At 32.1% G+C, this 22481-nt stretch overlaps 1 protein-coding gene and 1 long non-coding RNA gene across 2 annotated transcripts in view; one reads left to right on the top strand and one right to left on the bottom strand.

The window, feature by feature from the left end:
* Window positions 1–22481, top strand: part of Sox102F (transcription factor Sox102F) — a 235717-nt gene that overhangs the window by 19792 nt on the left and 193444 nt on the right. The window lies entirely within an intron of this gene.
* On the bottom strand, window positions 1780–3174 carry LOC149897191 (uncharacterized). The gene is made up of 2 exons (XR_016458237.1): window positions 2796–3174; window positions 1780–2708 (listed from the first exon to the last, which is right to left on the bottom strand). It is a non-coding gene; the product is annotated as an uncharacterized LOC149897191 (long non-coding RNA).

The raw sequence follows: 22481 nt of genomic DNA, 5'->3' as shown, positions 1-22481 counted from the left end.
GTATATCGTGAACTATTCATAGAATGTCTCTTTTTAGGGACGCATTTATCGAAACAGTCAAATAATTGTGTGTAAAATCTATCTACGGCACTATTTACACTAGTAGACGAATAAACATCATCCCAACGCAATGTTTGAATGCACGCATATAATTCATTATAATCTGCTTTACGGAAATTCCATTCATTTAATTTACTACCAGACCGTACACATGAATCGTTTATATTGTAAGTCCTTAAATATGCTAATTTCACCAACAAAGACGGATGATAACTGTCAATGGGGACAAGTGGTGGTGTGTCACTACTTACCTGTAATTCACTGCTACTGGCATTACTTAATACAAGGTCAAGAATTCCACCCATCTTATTCGTAATAGTATTATACTGATGCAACTTACTGAAGGAAATCATATTATTATATTTATAAATAACATTTTTTGATGCTGAATTTAAGTTAAAATCGCCAAATATTACAATTTTATATGATGAGAAACGTGTACTTAATTCTTCTAATATTTTAAAAATATTATAATATATGTCATCCTTAGAACAAGGTGGTATATACAACACACATAACACTATTTTAATGCCATTGCGTTTTACCGAGGCTACTGTAATTTCGAGACAATCGGTAAAACTACTTATGTAATTTTTAACACAAATATTTTTTATATCATAACAATTTCTAATAGCTAACAATACACCACCCCAACCTGAATCATTACACCGATCTTTACGCAATACAACATAATCGTTAGGAAACAACTCTGAGTCACACACACTACTATTTAAAAATGTTTCAGTTAAAGCATAAACGTCATATTGTTCACATAATATAGAATTCTTACATACATCTAATTTTGTACGCAAACCTCGCACGTTTTGATAAAACATACAGATATTTTTTAATTTAGGGGTTTTGTGTAAAATTATACAAGTCAACTTTGTTAACGTATGTTGGTAATATTAGCCCACTAAGGTGGTCAAAAAATACGTATTAAGGGTTTGTTGCTTTTAACCTATTCACTCAGTAAACTTAACAAACCTATTTACTATAGTCAATCGTGTTACTCTGTTAACAATACCCAACGTGCTCTGTTGTTTTTAGCAAAGTAATTCAGTGATTTCAAATATGTTGTTTTGTAAAACTAGCTAAGTAACACAGTAATGTTAATCATATTTATTGGGTAGGGACAGCCAATCTACTTTGTTACTTCTACTCAATTAAAAATTTGTATACGTAGCCAAGTTACTGGGTACTGTCAATCGTGTTCATTGGGTAACTATAACTAAATATACTCTGTTCTTTCTAGTCAATTAAGATTGGTATATTTAGCCAAGTTACTTTGAATTCTTAGGCGGGTTTATTAGGTAACCATAGCTAAAATACTTTGTTGCAAGTAATAATTCAAATGACACATATTAAGCTATATATTTTCAGTATAAGCTGACCTGTGAATGTTCGTAAAACCTATACAAGGTGTAAGGGGATATACACATCCGAACAGGACGTGATGTACTGTTCAGTTTCATCAGTACATCACGCCCTTCTTAGATGTGTACCCCCTTTCTGTTACACCCTGTATACAATGTGAGGTCAGCTCATACTGAAAATATTTATCTAGTTCGATATGTTGTCATTTGTACCATTATTAATGCAGAGGGAAAAATTTTGGCATGTCGGAAAAAAAGCCAATGAAACGTTCATGTAGGAAAACAACACTAATTTTGCCGACACACCAAAAACTTAGAAGAAACTGAAAGAAAATTATGCAAATTAATGAAATTAGCTTTATTCAGTACATGATACAATCATTTCAAGTAACATATCTACTACTTACACTTAAATACTACTACTTTTAAAAATAGTACACAATTCACAATGTCAAGAAACGATACTGGAGTTCTGTGTTTTAATTTTCACAATAACAGGGTGAAATATAAATCATGAGCAAACTTTTAAGGAATGACTCAGACTACACCTGAACAACTTTAATTAGGTATAGGACCAAATCCAACATCGTAAAAGAAATATCAGCTGTTTCATAATATACAAAAGTGGAATTATCTACTCTGCCAAAATCTACGGAACAGCTGATTTTATTTCGCGATGTTGGTGTTTGTTCTCTAATGAAAGTGGTTTAGGTTTGTTTACATAAAAACAAACAACCATTATGGTAATGTAAGCAAGTTAATACACCTTAATTATTGTACTTATAAATGTATTTGATAAGTCAAAAGTTTAGGCAAAAACCATAGAATAAGCTAGGAGAATAAGTAATCTTTTTGATCTAATATGTAATTTTATTACAACCCAACAAGTAAATCCGTCATTTTTTTAAACATTTGAATTTATTCTCATTGAAACATAATTCACATTCGTCTTCATAAATGCTAAAACTTAAACATTTTTTGCACCAAAAAAAATTTAAGTACAATAAGCTCTTTACATATTGTTCGTTTTCTATTATAAAATATTCTGGTTGAACCTCGTTACAAATTTGATGTGTAGATATGCAGATATCATATCGGAACTATATCGTACCTACCTTATGTAATTTACATATTAAAGTAATAGGTATACCTATGACAATATGATACTTGATCAGAAGTAACTTACTAATTCAAATTTATTTTTGGTTTGATTGTGGGGAAGCTTTCAGTGATTTCGGTATATTGTCCTTTGCTTTTCATATCTTTTTCTAGCTGTAAACAAATAAAAAAAAAACGTAAGTAAGTATACAAAAGTAATTAAACTAAAGCAGACAAAAAATTCTAAAAAACTTAACTCACCAGAAGATATCCTTTGGGTTTTTTAAGAGCAGCATATTCATTGTATTGAGGTATTGGAGCTCTTTTGCAGCAATTAGCCTCGTCTCTGTAGTTTCTTGCCACTTTAGTTCTACGGCTGTCCATGGCTCAGAGGAGTTTTTGAGCCATAATAGTTTGTCTTCTGCATCTTGCTCTTCTATAATAGTTTGATTAAAATTCAAAATGATGATGAAAAATTATTGTTTTTAATGTAAATTTGAATCTGCCTTGTAGGTGCTGAGGCGGCGCTTCAACAGACACGTTCGTCACTCGACTATGATTTGATAGAAATGGCCGACTTTGCAGGCTACGCAGCCAATTCCTTGTTTAATTTTTATCAAGTTACTCGGTCAAAAATAGTATTCGCTCCATTGTTAATTGCCGAGCTGTGCTTATGTACCAATAGATAATTTACTTGTTTGTTTTTAAGTAAGAAACACGGTTATATGCTTCATAGCAAGTGATTTAATTTTAGCCAAATAATATTGTCTAAAAATAAATAACTTACTTATCATTAAATAATAACGTAAGCTTGTCTATTTTGAACCTAATTCGGTAAAGGTAATATTGACCGAGTCGTTAATTTTGAAATAAATAAGTACTTTTTTAATAATAGCTAAGAATATTTAGCAATACTTGCTTGTATAATACTAGCAAAGCTTTAATGCACATTTTAAATATGTCTTGATTGAATGCAGCAGAATAATTTTTAACCGAGCTAAATTGGTACTTTGCTAAAGCAAAATTTTCTCAGTGTAACAGTTTCTACACGACAAAGCAGTACTTACAAAACACAAACATTTACGTAATCAAACGCAATCAACTGTATTAGAATTCACTATAATATCCTCTATACATCCCAGCATCACAGAAACGCATTACTTCTTACGGGACTCCACCATTTAATTACGAGCTGCGGTATCTTTATAGTCTGTTTACATTACGGGTCATTTTATACTGGTGACCCAGGATTAATGGCCATAATATCCTGACCCTCCTGAACTTGCTATCTATTCTATCCAAGAGGCCAGCTTTTATTGGTCCGATGAGTAATACGCAGTTTATGTTCAACAGTTAGGCTATAATGCTGTTTCGCTTTTCATAATAGATGGTCTTACTTTGTGCTTACGGTTCGTTAATTATTGGTTTAAATTAAATGAGTAACAGTTAGGTACAGATAAATAACACTTTCAGTTTTGAGCAGTTAATTTTGCTTTGAAAAGTTCAACTGCTACATAGGTTAACTAACTGTTCACATGGTTTTACATGGTACGTGTGGAGGTAATGTTTAAGTTTTAATTGTCACCATATATTATAAACGTACGGTTACAACTTACAGTGTAGAAATGTTTGAATTATTGCTATAAATCTACCATTTCTATTTATTCACGTACATTGTGCATTTAATAATTCTTGAATGTTATTTTGTGTAGTTATTTTTTTTTATGTTCTTAAATCATAACCGTTTTTAAATGCATGTGGTGTTATGTATATGCACTTGATATGTTAAATTGTATTTTCCTTGTATGTCTATAATTAGTGTTAAAAATTGTTGGCTATCCTTTGTAAAATAAAATAAAAAATAAAAATTTACATCAAACGAGCGACTGCTCATTGACTCCACTGTGTGTAAACAGGCATAGAGCATTCTATCGTCGTTCTTAGTATGTCTGAAAGGATTCTATGCAATGTTCTAATACTGAACAATACTGAATACGAGTTTTCATTTACACTAAAAGATAACGAAAGAATGCTCTTGCTCTAGCTAGAACTGTAGCTCTATGTTCATTTGATGTAAATGCACCGATATTTAAAAGCGAATTGCAAATGTATGTGAGACTAATAATAGAGTCATATATTCAGCTACCTATGATTTATTAATTTTTATTACCTATTTATTACGAATAGATATAACTAGTGATGCAACGAATACTACTTTTACGAATACGAATACGAATATCAAACCTACTATTCGGCGAATACGAATACGAATACGAATATCTCGCCTTGGTAATAAAAGACTTATTTATTTAATGAATGCTTACTCTTCTAATAATTAAAATTTACAATAGGCAAATTTTTATTTAAAAAACATAAAATTCGTAGATTTTCTGGTTCTAGGCGATTTTTTTTTCAGTCTGGATGTTTCCAGCCGTTGAAAAAAGTCTTTCCGAAGCACTGCACATGGCTTAAGTGAAAAATATTTTTGGGCGAGTTTTTTCTGACTTGGAAAATTGACATCTTCTCGCCAAAAGGCCAGTGGATCAGCAGTCTCTGCACACGTCATATTTTTACGCGCGAATTTTTAAATCTGTAGTAAATAGAGTTGCGTACAAAAATATTCGTTTTTAAAAATTCGTATATTCGCCGAATACGAATATTCGGTAAATGTCTACCTACTATTCGGCGAATACGAATATTCGTATTCGTATTCGTTGCATCACTAGATATAACTTCATCTTTACCTTACAGAATACCTACGTTTTATTAAAATAAATTTATTATTTCGTAATAGCCTTACCATGTTCTTCCAAGGCTTAGGAAACTCAGTATAAATTAAAATCGAGTACATAGTATAATAAAATACCAAAGATATTATCGTCATTAATAACAGCAATTCATATGCTCATACACAATAGTTATATTCATATACGAAATTCATGTCCCCGTATCGATATGTCACTCTTGGAATGACTCTATTCCTAAAGCGCTTTGTCGAAAACCTTCATATTAAATATAGACGCAATAAAATGAATAAAAATCATATAAAACGTATTATAATATTATTGAACGCACAAAGTATCGGCTTATCTAAATTCTCTTACAGCGTACTTTTATTCGGTAAAGTTTTTTTTGTAACAAATTGGTGTGATATTTATTGATTTTATTTGAGTTTTTTAGAACATTTACGTAATGTGGAATGCGTGGTTTTTAACATGAATTTGCATAATTCCTTTTAAAATGTGATTATTCATATTTTATTTTTTTGCGACACAAAAATATTTAAAAAATAAAATGTATGCAAATCTATTTTGAGAATATAATCAATAGCTCTCCAAAAACAACAAGGCTGATTGACAAATTGTTTTTTACTATTATGTATTTAATTGACAAAAAAACAGTAAAATAAATAAATTATATCTACGTTAAAAATTATGTATTAATTTATTTGTATGGAAACTAGGACAATCTTAAAAATTTCCATTACTTTGACACATAAATGACCACATTTTTTCAAAAATATTTAATTTGACATAACTTATAAAAAAGACATTAAGCTACTGTGCTAAAAATATTATAAAAATAAACCCATTCATTATAACAAAATTTCCATAAGAGAATAACAAAAACAATAAATAACGCTATTTCATATAAATATAGAACCTTACTTCCTTTCTTTATGCTAATGCGGTCGTTCTCATGAGAAAATATAAGTTTCAAAATTATGCAACACGAGTCGAAAAAACAATTACATATTTATTTTTAACCTCGTTTTTATTACTATGACGACAAAGGATGTCCTAATTATCCAAAATATTTCTGTGTGTCGAAATAGATGTATTTTATTTTGAAAATTATTTTTAAACATAGGATGTCCGTAATAAACATCCGGTAAATATGTTACGATTCTATATTGTAAGTTAGCAATGGAAAAAAACTGTTTTGTTACAGTAACCGCATTTAATAATCTATGCTAATATTGTGAAGCTGAAGAGTTTGTTTGAACGCGCTAATCTCAGGAACTGGTCCGATTTGAAAAATTCTTTCGGTGTTAGATAGCCCATTCATCGAGGAAGGCTATATAATATTATCATCACGCTAACACCAACAGGAGCGTAGCATTGCGGGTGGAACCGCGAAGCGCAGCTAGTAGATAATAATATAGATTCATATATAAAATTTTGATTGATTTTTGCTTTAAAATGTTAATTGCTTTCTTATTAAAATAATGTAATTACCGGTAAACATTTTTACTTGATATCCAATTAGACATGCAAGTGGATTGCTATCCATGTATATTTTAGAAACTTTTTAATAAGAAAGAAATCTCAATGACAGCTATGAACCGAAAGTACAAAGAAAAAAAGTGTCATTCTATTCTTTATCCACATGCCTAAAATAAACAAGGTTTCCTTTAAATACTATCATATTTCATAACACGTACCGCCACGGTCAAAGATCAACAGACAAAAAAATATGACTCGATATCTACGTGATCAATCGATTTTATCTGTAGATAAACATCGAATCACATCAAAGAAAGATGAATCGATTTTATTCGATACATCGATGCATCGTTTTTATTATAATCGTTAGTAATCGATAAGTGAGGCAATACGAAGTTGAAAAATTATATTTATACTATTTCCTATTGAATAAGTAAATAATCTCTAACGGACGAGTGAAAATAATGAAGTTGACAAATGAAGACTGTTCGTTTTATTAGTTTATGCATTCCACAGACTTCCGTTATAATTTATAAATCAAAGAACTTAATATAATTAATATTCGATGTCCGAATCAATAAGCCTTCGTCGCTTTTACCTTTTTACTTACAGATCTATTTTTACCGTTTCTTTACACTTTTTTATCTGAACCATTTGTCAGACCACAAAAAAGCATTTTCGAACTAACAAGGTGTCATTATTAATGATGCAAATAAATTATACACGCGAGCCAAACGCCATTAAACCATTGAGAACCAGATACAGACTAAATAGTAAATGCACATAAAAAGCAGTAGACATTAAGCTGTCTTTTTAAAATATTTTATATAATCTCTGCCTTCCGTCTGACAGGGTAATTGTCACTAAGCCGATAAACGTATAAAACTGTTGTTTCAATAAATAGAAGACAATAAATGACTATAAAAATCAACAAGAACAAAGACAGACATTATAAAAAGTTTCATTTTACAAACATAGGTTTTATTCGCAAAATAATATACAAACTGCAGTTAAGTTCCACGTAAAAACTTGTCAAAAATGCTAAAATTAATGACCGCCGCGGAGTAATCTAAGGTTATTTAACCTAAACCCAGCCCAGTTTTAGCATACCGTGACCGAATTATTTGCAACAAAACAACTAAGATTTAGTTATATATTTATGTATATTATTAAGGCTAGTTAATGCATCCTTTGATAACCTTCATAATCATGTCCCTGCAAACTCTACCAAATTTCGGATAGTTGATGGAAAATAACTTTAAGAAATGCTTAGTCCTCGGCTTTTTTTCCTTCACAAATTGAAACAGATAATGTAATATGATAAATCAATTCAATTTTTGCTCGCCAGTTACTAACTTTTTATTGAAATCGGAAGCCTAACCTTCTATAAAAAAACAAAACATGGCGAGCACTTTCTCTCCACATTGTCAAACTATAAACGAACAGTGAGGCGGCTAACAGACAGTCACTCGGATTAGGGGGGATTAGTATCAATCATAATCACAAATTACTTGCGTCATGCTACCACGGCTTATGGCATTAAGACCTCACTTGCTAAGGAACTATTGTAGTGGGAGATGAGCTATTAAATGCTATTAATTTCGTTTGATCGCTCCTGGCAGGCGATTTTTTAAGAATCAACGAATGTTAAGGAACTGAATTTGGGAAAGCTCTGAAGTCAATAACGAATATGTAGATTCTATTTTTATGTGAGCAATCGTCAACTGGTATTGCATTACTACGTGATACTAGATTTCATTATTAATGCATTTTAAAATTAAAAAAACACTGTCACGTCTATCACTGAACGAAATATGCTTTGGAAGTTTTAAAAAAGGTATGATTTATAAGATAGAAGCAATTACCTAATCAGAATGTAACTAGATATATGTACAAAAGCCTAGCACTTCTTGGACAAATGCCCCGCCAATCCATACACAGAATATGAATGAATAAAAAGTAGTACATTCGATTGTTAATTGGCGATTGTACTGTCCGCAGAAAAGTCGGTCATTTTTTTATTTTGCATTATCTCGGATATTTGAATTGAAAACTTGACGTGTCCGTTCCGAGAACAATCAATGTTGCTTTTAATGAGCTCCCTTTTCATTATAAAAAGCACTGGTTATATTTAACGGGCTTAATTTTGGCGGACACAAACTCAATGTATTTTCATAATTATGCGGCGAACAAACGGCAACTGTAATTAAAACATTTTGACGTATTCCTTTATTGTATGTGATAATTAGATTTGTTATAATGAAGCCGAGTGGGATAGTACTATGCTGTTTTAGAAATTATACAAGTTTATTTTTGTATGTGCTCAAAAAATTATACTGATTTAATGCTAAATTATTAAATATCATGCAAATTTAAATTAATTAGAAGGAAACATATTTTTTTAGAAAATAAGAGACATTAAAACATGTTCGCTATTTACAGCATTGTGAATGAATTTTAATACTTTTACAATATTACCCACACATTTAAATGCATACCTAAATATGTATGTGAGTACGAGTATATATACAGAATGACTGACAGAGGTCACACCGGCTAGCGGCTGTATTAAAAATTCACACATTACCGTACAATTTTGGTCACCTGTTAAACTTGTATAATATTTCATCACCCGCATTGCTCCGCTCTTGTTGGTCTTAGCGTGATGATATTATATACCTAGCCTATAGCCTTCCCTGATAAATGGCCTATCTAACACAGAAATAATTTTTCAAATCGGACCAGTAGTTCCTGAGATTAGCGCGTTCAAACAAACAAACTCTTCGGCTTTATAATAGTACTAGCGGTCCGCCCCGGCTTCGCCCATGGCACCTACATGTTTAAACTATCCTATCTCTCAAGTTGGATCGAACTGCACATGGTGTGCGAATTTTATTATAATCGGTTAAGTGGTTTAGGAGTCCATTGAGGACAAACATTGTGACACGAGATTTATATCTTATATATAAAATTCTCGTGTCACAATGTTAGTCTGCATACTCCTCCGAAACGGGTGGACCGATTCTCATGAAATTTTCTGTGCATATCGGGTAAGTCTGAGAATCGGCCAACATCTATTTTTCATATGTACCACGGGCGAAGCCGGGGCGGACCGCTAGTAATCCATACTAATATTATAAATGCGAAAGTAACTCTGTCTGTCTGTCTGTCTGTTACTCAATCACGCCTAAACTACTGAACCAATTTGCATGAAATTTGGTATGGAGATATTTTGATACCCGAGAAAGGACATAGGCTACTTTTTATTGCGAAATATGTACCACGGGCGAAGCCGGGGCGGACCGCTAGTATATAATATATTAAGATAGATTAAATGACTTTGAAATAGAAATTCCCACATGTGAATATTAATCTACTATCGATATCTTTCCTACGAGCTTCACTTAAAATGACATTCAAGTATTGTTCCTAACTTTATATTCTATGAAATCGAACCAGTTACCTCTCGGTTTCAACGCCGACACGCCACCAATGAACATGTGGTCAAGTGCCACTTGCAGGAAACAGGTTTGAGCTGCATGTAATAAATTAATAGATGCTATTTAAATTCTTCATACAAATTTCGCATGTCTGCCTCAACAATGAATAATCACCGGTCATTTTTACACATGAAATTCCGGCTTGCTAAAAGAACCGTTCAGGTCTATGTAGGTATATATGCTACTAACTACTATGTTAATAATAATTCAAGTCCAAGGTGTAAAACTGTAGTGTAGACTATTCAGTCTAGACATACGTCTATAAGGACCTTATAGACATACGACTATAAGGACCCTTAGATAATAGATATACATACGTCTATAAGGTGTTAAGAATGTTTAAGTTTAAAATCCTTTTTACAAATACTTCGTGAAAGTCCCTGTTACGTTACAATTTTTATTACAGTATTCAAGACAAATGGGGTTTTCTTTTCTATATTAACTTTAACCAATAAGTTTCTTAATTTTTAATTACTTCGATTGAATTCGATTCGGACACTTCAGAAATTCTTTCCTGTAGTGCCTATACTAAGAATTTATTATTCATATAATTTAATTATTATCTCATTATGATAAAAAGTGACCTGTAGACCTAGTGAAACGAGTATATGTTATATTAACATTCGGGTTATTGTAAAAGCATCCTATTTGAATCCATCACAATATTTAAAGACAAAACTTTCTAAGTGTGATTGATTATAGGTACATATTTATATGAAGGCGTTATAATGCTATCGTTGTAATAATTCAAAACAACTTTTTATTGAGCGTGACTAAACAAATTAATTAAATAAATTCGCTACGTTAATATCACATCGACACGTTGTATCATTAATTATTATTTAGTATCGACCTCTAGGTATAGTAGTTTCTTATTAAAAAAACTGTAATAAATAAATAGGCCAAATAGTGGCGTGCATTGGGAAAGGCCTACGTCCAGCAGTGGACAACAAAAGACTGATGATGATGATGATGATGAAATAGTCCAAAAATATTCTAAACAAAAAATTCACATGCGAATTAGTTTCGTAATCGGATATATTTTATTCCCTTTTTAACATGCTTTAAATTCATAACATTTTATTATATAATAATGACGTTAACACATTGAAAAGCAAAAGTTATTAAAAAATAGACGTGTGGCACTTGAGGACTACCGCGGTAAAGCTATTGCATAGCATGCCTTCAATGAGTTCAAGCCACACCTCCGTGCCCGTCGGAGTGGGGAGCGTGAGGTTTTTTCGTTACGGAATTTCTGGATTCGGTCCCCGCGCTCAAGGCCCGCGATAGAAGCTTTGCAATAGCTTAAAATTGCGCAGCATTGGTAGCTGTTATGTGCTCTTTATTATTATTATTTTTTGGTTGTATTAGTTTTTCAACCAAAAAAGTAGAATAGAAAGATATAACAGTGCGTGTCATCAATATATTCAAAATTGTTAAAAGTACTAACGCTTAGGTATAACAAAGCTTATGTTAAAGTCTATCCTAAAATACAAGTACGATTTAACTGCAAAATCGTTAACCCAAAGGGAAATAGTTAAACAACTTTCTATCTACGCCCAAAATGCTTCAAATTACCAACTTCCATTATAGATTATTTATTTGTATCAATAAAACCAGAATTCCCTAAAGCTACACCGATGGCACGCCTCTACTGTGTTTCGGAATCAATTATTTTAGTTTTAGATTACATCCAAGATGGAGGCGAAACTATATAAAATCAATCAGATGTTTAATTTCTAAATAAAATTTATAGTATTGCGTAACGTAATTATAGTGTTGTGGGTTCGCTTTTTATGTTTTCTATTTTAATTATTTCACCAGAACGATTTTATGTGATGAACGACACATTTTCAATTAAGTTACCGTTTGTTTGTGTTTTAGAATTATATATGTATTCAATAAATATTAATGTGGTTTAATTCTTTCACGGTTTTATTTAAGGGCTTTTAGTTTATAGCTTAATCGATGCTTATCTTAGGTGAGATAATATCCATTTATATTCGATAGAGTCACTAATTAAATTGAACTCTATATTAATTGAAAATGAAAAATAAAATAATACTTACTCAAAAAGACCCTATTTATCATTCCCTTTTTAAGACTAAACAGTTTTAAAAAGAAATCCATAAAGTTCAATTGAATTTTATGTTTTTAATGTCCACTAATCTATATACTTACCTATTACTTATTTATATTATAAAGCTGAAGAGTTTGTTTGTTTGAACGCGCTAATCTCAAGAACTACTGGTCCGATTTGAAAAATTGTTTCGGTGTTGGATAGCCTATTTATCGAGGAAGGCTAGGTATATAATATCATCACGCTAAGACCAACAGAAGCGGAATCACGCGGGTGAAACCGCGGAGCGCAGGTAGTAACTTATATTTTTACTTATATCTTACTGTAAAATACAGTTAAAGCACTTAATAAATATCGGTTTAGAACCTTCAACGTTTCTCCTTCAAATCAAACTCAAAAACGATCTAAGTGAAGGACATTAGAAATCCACAGAAAGTCCCTTTACAATTTCCTACCGCTATCACAAACGCCTCGAGACAAACAAACATATATTTACTTATTCGCTTATTTAACTATGTCGCTGTCACTATTTTCCACATTGGATAATTATTATCCATATGAAGTTATTCAATCAAGTTGCTGTTTGCGAAATTATAGCCTACACTATGTTTATTAATAACGGTTATAGATGCCGATGGGAACAATTTTATTATATCGTATAATATAATATAAATTGTGCTTAGCTAATAATACGACTTGATTGACAGGTCCCTTATAAAATAATAAAACTATCTCAGTGTACCGTGTTTTTGGAAAAACCAGTTTTAATTAGTGCGTATCTGCTAATTAAATCGATTCGTCTTCTTGTAAATAATGGATTGGCTCAATTATTTTCAAATGTAATTGATTTTGAGAGACGAAATTGGATGAAAGTTTTAGTTTAACTGTGTTTTTATTATTCTGTAAAATTACGTTTTATGATGCTGAATACAGTTTTTAAATGTCGCAATACGAGTATAAAATAATTGAATGAATTGCTTTTTATTATAATATATGTACCTACGAGAATTATTTAAACAAGAAATTAATCTTAAAAAAGCTCTGAACATTACGCAAGGAACTCAAAATAAAGCAACCAAAAGAATTAAACAATGCATAATTAAGGCCCCAAAACTTGTTGTAATTAGCACGTTACTTTTGTATCGTTTCAAAATCTTGTCACCAATAATTTGGGCATCTCCATATAAGGCATGCATATGCGACAACTATAATATAATAGAAAGTAGAGAACGTCTATGTGTCCACAATCAACCAACATACCACAGACTCAATGGAATCATTCCAGCATTAATAGGTACCGTCAGCATAAAAACAATGGACAAGAACTAACATGAATTATATAAACTTCGCTAGCTTTCAAAACGTTGGTTATAATATTTATAAAGGCGGTTGAATGCGTATTTTTTGTCTCATTGATACGAGTTTTCTTTTCAATCAATTAGTGCTGGTCTCGTAATTTAGTTTGCCTTGTAATAGTATATATAGTACAGTCACAACGTAACTAAACAAATGTAAGAATATAATTGGTCCAAACTATTGTACGATTGTACAGATCGATAAGTAAAACATTTTTAAAACCAATTTACGTGAGCAAATATTCCATAAATGAGCACAAAGTCCTTCAAATGTTTACAGTAACATTGTACAAAATAACGTCATGCGAACAATGTGGAAATAGACACAATATTTTGTGTTAAGACGCTTCAAAACGGTCAATGGCCATTGGACATAAGTACCGTAGAGTGCTCTTAGAGAACAAATGAATCGATTGTTTGCTATGAAAATGTTATAAAATTACATGCGACATAGATTTGTTAATTTTTGAAGTTCAAGTGTTGACAGGAATTAAATAGATATTAGATGTGATTAGCACGCCATTTTTATGACATTTATTCTTCGAAGAACCTGCTAGTTCCACTTTTTGAAGTGAAACTTCTTTATCGAGGTTGGAAAAAAATTTAGTGTAACATTTTTTACGCTGTTACGCGCCATCTTTTTCTTATCCCTACCACGCGTGATTCGACACGTATTTCTGTAAAGTTGCATATAGTAAATTATTTTTTGAAAAATAAGGTCATAAAGAAGTTTCACTTCTTACGTGTTTACACTTAACAGTTTCTTACAACACGCACACATTTTTTTAATATGTAGGTTTTTCGATGTCATTATGAACTATGTAACTAATCATTTTTTTTAACAAAATTTGTATCAATAAAAATACTTTGTCTCTCTGTTTTGCTGTCGCTACCGTATTGTGCCTAATTACTCTACGTGAGTGATTTTTAATTTAATTGTAATACCTGATTCCGTGCAACCAACCGTAAGAAGCCACTTCGGCGGACAGATGTCAAACGACCGAGTTTTTTTTAACATGATACCGATATCTTTGTCTTCTATCCATTTTCAAACGAGTTGTTTTACGCAATGCTATTTGTACTTTGAGACACGTGTGTAGATGATTTGAAATTTTAACGTGACAGTGGTTTTCTGGTATTTGTTTTGGTAATTGGTAAAGTAGGTATATTCGTATGTTAGTTAATACCTACTACTACTACGATATTTGGTCTTCCTTCATAATTTAAATGAAATTGTCGAAATGTCCTCCGATGGTTAAAATTCTGCTTTTTTTTTGTTTAAAATTTTGGTATTTATCGATCTATTTCTATATTCTAATATTAATTTTTGATAACATTATTTATTGTTCCCTCAATTATATCACTGAAAATCACTATTTACAGGAGTAATATTGCCACATTACATAATACCTTAGCACCTACATAATTGAGTCTATTTTTACACAGTTTCTTACAACATTGTACGCACAAGAAATTATTTCACTTAGAAATCTTAACAAATTATCAGTGAATTAAGTACGATTAGAGCATAATTATGTTCCCAGTAAATTGTACAAGTATTTACTCAATAAATACTTTTTTCGCAATGTAATTTCCTATTGATTGTGGACCTTTCACAGAAACTATATGACTACTTTCGAGTATTCGACGCGTTCTAGATATCACCACTTGACTTGTAAGTAGCCTAAAATATGCTACTAATTGCTTTCTTTAGTAAGTAAATAAACTAGTAGTTAGAAATGATCTTCAAGAATTTATTTGAGACCTTAAATATACAGTTTGGAGATAATTGTCTAAAATGTGACAGCATTTGTCATTTGTATATGTATACTAGCGGTCCGCCCCGGCTTCGCCCGTGGTACACATTTACGTTTTCTCTACATAAAAACCATCTTCGTACTTCAAGGAATATAATAAAAAAAGAATTATCGAAATCGGTTCAGCCGTTCTCGAGTTATGCGCTTACCAACACATTTTGCGATTCATTTTTATATTATAGATATCAGGGCATTTTCTACTTGTGAATGAATAATAAAACAAATGTGTAATAGATAGATATATTTTGAAAACAATATAATAATATGGCAGATATAAACCCTGGTACCTAAGTAGGTATATTGTTTATAGCAAATTCCAGTAAATATTCTTGATAAACTATGTTAATTTCATTCGTATTTAATAATGTACAGTACATAATACAAAGAGTCCTTTCTATATTATAACTATGAACGAATTAATCGTCTATATTTCGCCTAATTGTTTACATACTTAATTTCAAAACTATGTTAATTATCCCTAATAAACCAATGTTCTCGTCCAGCCATCGAACCTTGCCCAACGTATCCAGCCGACTAGTTATTACGCAATTAGCACTCCGCATGCGCTAAGACATCCGCCTCCGTAAGCTTCCCTTACGACACGGCCGAGATTTTTCTAAACCCGTTCGCTGACTCATAATTATTGCTTGAGTCCTTTCTTTTGTAACAGTTTATCATTCTCCTGGTGTCAATGACCTGTATGTACCTGTAATATGACACGCCATTGTCTCAGTAAATAGATACATAAGTAAACATGTAAGAAACGTATGAAATTACGATTAAAATTTAATATAAAAGTTGTTTTAATCATATATTTTAGAGCCTTCCTTGACTAAAAAAGGGATATTTCTACGAAACCCAACAACTATATCTGGAAAAACCCAAACTATAAGGAATGTACGATTAATTATAACGTTCTTTTGTCATTGGATTACTCACAAATTTCCCAGTATCTGGTAATACCCACCTGTGCCTCTTAAAATATTCATCTAAAATTGTTTGTAAGGTCATAAACTAAATTTGACCCACACTCTTGAACTCTGAATCGGACGGTAACCAATTCTAATCAATTACAATACGTTACTCTGTGGCGATTAGTCACAGATTAAAAATGTGTACGCTAAAAGACGGATATTTTTTTTACAGTTTTTCTTATTCGTTTCGATGTAAAAATATCTAAACAATATGAACATATATATGATGAGTACATTATTTTTAATGAGAGTCGTGCTTAATTAGTTCGTCTATGTAAGTAAAAAGCACTGGGGTTTGGAACTTTTAGTTTATCAGTATCACATCTACATACATATATTAGGTATATTATATATATTATTTTTTAAAGCGTCGTAACAACAAAAGCGAAGGCATAATATAGAGTATAGACTATAGACTATTATAGAGTTCATCTGAAGCCTCTACCTTTGTCTTTACTCTCTCGCGTAGTTCGTAGTAGGTAAGTAAGTGCCTTTTTAAAATTAATCACATTTAAAAAATATAATATCTATACCCATTGAAGAGTGTGTGGAATATGTTGTAGGTATATTTCATATAATCTGAATTGGGTGAATAACGTGTTTCAAGAAAACAAATACTTAAAAAAATGTAAATCTAATTCAATTCAACATTTTTTGCATCCATGCAACACCAATAAATAATGAATTAATAAAACACCAATTCATATTCCTTTGATGTTTTTAATTGATACAATAAATTTCATAATCTGCAGTTCATTGACCCTGCCAAATAGGCGACGAGTTGTTAACTTACTTTGTTCAAATAAATTAAAATATATCAGACAGTTTCAATTATTGCACAATCATTTTATTTCGCTAGTTGCCATTGAACTCTTAATGGTTATCAACGAGGATAATGAATAAATTAAGATTTATACTGAAAATTGTGTTGGCTTCGAAATCGTGCGTTTTTATTTAATTTGTTTGAGTTTCTTAGTGTACAATAGTACAGCTTTGTTCGCGGTTTCACTCGCGTGGTGCTCTGATAACAAGTTTAAGAGTTAGTTTTTCAAATTTCACCTGAATCTGATCAGCCCCCCTAGTCAAGTGGCTTTCTGTTAGCGTAGCGTTCAATAGAATAGACTACGAATGTATGAGATGGACGTAACCTGTAGATACGTTTATCTACAGCCTACGTCAATCTCATACATTCGTAGTCTATTCTATTGAACGCTACGCTAACAGAAAGCCACTTGACTAGGGGGGCAGTCGTTATAATGTTAAGGCGAACATAAATCCAACTTAATAAACTCCCGATTAACTTTCATGAAATCGTAATAAATCTACAAAATTCTCAAATAATTCATAAGCTTTATGCATCTTAATATTATTTCTATAGAGTCATTATGGTCATATACTTATGCGTATTTACTGAGCCCTTCAAACTATTCTCTTGTTCTTTTTATATCCGATATATAATTTGCAACATATTTTCATTAACATTATGTCTATTATCATCCTTGCTGTTACAAACCCAGGCCAAAGGTAAACCATTAAAATGATAACATTAGCTAAATGCCAGTAGGTAGGTATTACACAAAACAGCACTATCACTTCATAATTCTAAATTAGCCGCTAAAATTGTCAAATTTCTCTAATATACGAATAAATAACAGTTTCACGTGCGTTAATATAATTTTAAGCTAGATGTTAATAGGGAATAAACTCTATTACAATGGAGAATATCCATTTAAGCGAAGAACACGATAGCTGGTTAAGTATGGGCTGTAACAAATTCCAAATTAATAATGCTGTTAAGGAGCTTATACATTAATTTTCTTGTGTAATTTGTCAACTCTCACTTTTAAAGAAGAAGTGGTATTTGAGGATGTATTTAGAAAATTGATGGATATTAGTGTGGAAAATTATATGAAAAATATGCTAGATATTAATATAGAATTAAAAATATGGAAATCAGTTGAAGTCAGAGCGTTGTGTTCCTTTGGTAGTTGTTCTTTTAATAAACAGATTAACAATGCAAACTTTTATAGCCAAAAACATACATGTGAAAAAGTTATTAAGTATAGATATATATTCAGAAATAGAATTAATATTGATACAAATATTCTAATTTATTGTTTACTAAAACCGCGATGATATCATGCACTAACTATAAAAAGTTGAGCATCCGGAATTTCCAGTCAAATGTACAGGGAGCTTTATAATCCCGCAGTATAGGTGATGTAAAACTTAGCTCTGACGCACTAATGTGTAGTTTATCGTGATAATAGCTAAATGGGACAGCTTGTGAAATTAGGAAGAAAACTTTAGAAACAATGAACGTATTAGAATAATAAATTATGTCATTAAAAGTTGTTTTTAAAATATAGATATATATATAGGCTGAAAATTTTAATTATTGTACACACTGGGAAACTAATATAAAAATTTATGGTTAACTATCCATTTGTAAATAAAGAGATAAATGATAAATAATGTTCTTATCTACAAATCAATCTTAATTAGAATCCGAAAAAGTTGAAAGTGCGTAACTATTTGATACGTCAAAATTATAATAAAAGTAAGCTTTTGCCTCATACACAAATCGAATTATACCCATTTATAATCCGTTTAACGACAACGCATCAAAACAATAAATTACAATCTACGATCAAAAATATACCATTATAATACCACCTGTGTAATTCGAGCGAACACCTGTTCCGGAATAAATAACCTAATCGGAGTGAAATTCATTCGAGAAAGCATCCACTAGAATCGATAATAAATCGATATATTTGGTAGCTAATCTCATTCGATTTACGATTCGATTCGTTTCGCCCATCGATAATACGGCTCTGGAAATTAATTCTGCGTTAGGCATTCGAATTTATGTCGAATTGTTCGGAGTAGAACCATAGTATAACAAGATTTTTTGTGAAGGTCGCCCGTGAACGAGGAAAAGTTTGACCCGATGGTCTCTCGCTTTTGAACTACATACTTTAGTTTCGTATTTGCATTTAAGTCGTTTTCTATACGGCTTTTAAACGACCTTGGAATTATTTATTCATGCCGTATCTAAAAATGACTCTGGAGAAATAATATATGGTAGAGAGTTTCTGTTATGTGGATGTCATTTAGAGTTTTATGATAATTTATTGATTTTGTTTACCTATAACGAAATTTAAGTAAGTAATAAATAAATTTATTTAAGTGTTCTCAACAGATTTTTGTTGTTGTTTGAATATGTATGTTTCTTTCAAAAATCTGTATAATTATATGAACATCTAAGTATAGTTTACTCTATAAAATTATGTAAGAGAGTCAAGCTACGGATTCTGCGCGTGATCCTATCGTATCTTTAGTAGTATTGTATTAATAAAACAATGAAATAGAGAGTGTAGTTGTGTTCTCGTGTTTTACTATAATGCTTTATATATAACAATTAAATATGATTGTTGTGATAAGACAATGGATTAACATAGGTAATTAAAGACAGTAACCTCTTTAGAAATACTTGTTAAAGAGAACTACCAATTTTCATTTTTTATTGTGTACGAAAACTTCAAGGGTTATATTTAATTTGTATTTTTTTCCATCTAGGTATTACTATATTTTATCGTATATTATTATAATCAAAATAAAAAAACGAATTATCGAAAGATTTTACCTATTTTTAGCACCTTATTCAAATAAATTCACTACAAATGCTCACAAGACAACAAGAACAATTACGCACACAGTTAATTTATTCAAATAACCGAACGGACTATAATACGCATTGTTCGATCAGATAAATGTAACAGTAAGGGGGTCAGACAAGCAGACAAACGTCACGGGGAGATTATGGAATCGCATCTTAGTATCGAATCTGTAACAATGCCAGCACCTGTGCAGTTGATACGAAAGATTATAGTGGATATGCGATTTTAATAATTAATAAATAAATATTTCAGGACGTTGAATTTTATAAGAATTGAGGTTTTATGTTTGTTTTTTAATTATTTAAAATTAGAATCAATGTGATATTAATAGTTTAGCATATAAGATATTGGTAGCTAGTCGTTGTTGAAGTAGACAAAAGAAAGAGGTTTATATTGCGAAGCTTTTGTTTGTTGCTAATTTACGTAATTTTGATAAATGCTTGATATTCATAAGTGATATACCTACAATGGTCTTTGAGCTTCTGTTCTCATCGCATAACTTTCATCATGGAAATATGATGATGGTTATGCTTATGTTAAAAAAAATATTAATAGCTTTTCTTTGTTTTGTGTTTCTTTTATTGGGGTGAGAGTTAAAAGAAAATTGAAAGGTGCTACCAATCTTAGAAATTTAAATAGAAGGCATACAATGTCTACCGTATCATGACTGTTATCATCATCGTATCGCTCTCATAATACATTCAGAGTAAGGTCCACAAAACATAGTCGCGGCCGCTTTCAAGTAGCCAAACGACACTGTCTCAATCTTGTCTCTGGAACACTTATCATAAATCTCAATCAAGATAAACGACATTTAGGATTTTAATGGGCCCCTTCGATTTATTAATGTTTCCCAAGTCCGGTGGGGAATTTTGACGACTGCCCCGTCGAATGCTTTTGTTATCTGCGCAATGATTTTTAATTGGAATACCGCGGACTGAATTAAGGCATAAAATTCGAAATGTTTTAATTCGGATGCGTTGTGGCAAGAGTCGGTGTAAAATTGACGCATTGTTAGGCTTAATTAAAAATAATAGATTCGAATAAATTGTAAGGCAATAAGAATAAATCTTTTAGAATTTAGTTAACGACTTTCCTCGAGTGTTAAAAAACAATCTATCAGTTTTGAGTATAGAATTAATCGATGTGTTTTATGAGATAATTATTTATGGCACTAGATTTTATGAGACAAGAATGTTAACTAGGAATGCGTCACCAGGTGTGACACATCGTCAATGTTTCATAAGATTTTTACGCGAAATCTCTCATCATTATGGAGCTCCGGTTAGGTTACACGGCTAGCTCCTCGAATTGAAGGACAAACTATAAACATAGGTACGTGAATCTTACTATTGTAACACTGACCTTCTAACATTTATAATCTCCGGGTAAGAATATGACTTATCGATGTGCAAATGCACACCTACTAAATTTATTGTACTTTAAGTTTATTGAAACATTACAAAACTTTCTAACCTATCCGTTTTGTATATGCTCCACACTAACTTTCTTACTTCAAATTCTTCGGAGCCCATTTTGGAAAAAATGGTCAGTTTATTTTTATTGCTTTTTTTTCCAGCGTAAAATATTTAACTTTATTTCATAATTCACTTTTTTTTTTTTTTTTTTTTGTGTGGTGTCTCTCAATGTTAGCCAGAAGGGCTTCTACATTTTAACGCGGACGCGGGGGTGAACTGAAGGTTCACCCTGGTAGCGACATGCACAAGGGCGTCCCCCCTTGACGGGGACCACGAACCTCGGCTTGAGCTGTCGCTTGAGTGGAGGAGGCCAGAAGGGCCCTAATCGGACGGGCGCTCACCCGGGTGGGCGCGGGAACGCGGAACAAGGGACCTCGTCTTCGCCGGCGAAGACGGTGTACGCTTTCTGCTGTGGTGTGTGCGGTGTCGCGGTTGGTTCGACGTTGGGCTTCAATCGCCGAGTCTAGCCGTGCGTTGGCTTTGGTAATGTCGTCGTCGGAGTCGTCCAAGACGTGTCTCGGCCGCCTGCGACGACGAGTGGGATCGGGGTTCGCGACGTATGCGATGGCCTTTGTCACCAATGGGTTGGGGTGGTTTTTAGCCTTGTCGAAGTAGCGCTTAGACGCTTGCTTCATCCATTGGGCTATGGTGGGGAGTTCTAGGTCCCTATGTAGGTCCACGTTACGCACGAACCAGGGCGCTCCAGTCGCCGTTCTCATGAACCGCGACTGAATCGTCTGGAGCTTGTGTATGGAGCTGGGAGCGCAATGCGCGAAAACTACACTACTATAAGTGAGGATAGGACGGACCACCGTTTTGTAAAGTGTCACCTTA

This window comes from Colias eurytheme, chromosome 26, assembly GCF_061535395.1.
Source record: "Colias eurytheme isolate Ceu_HAF_F1 chromosome 26, ilColEury1 Martin Lab GWU primary, whole genome shotgun sequence".
NCBI classification, from domain to species: Eukaryota; Metazoa; Arthropoda; class Insecta; order Lepidoptera; family Pieridae; genus Colias; species Colias eurytheme.
Note: the sequence above shows the minus strand (reverse complement) of the source record. Positions and strands in the feature narration are given on the sequence as shown.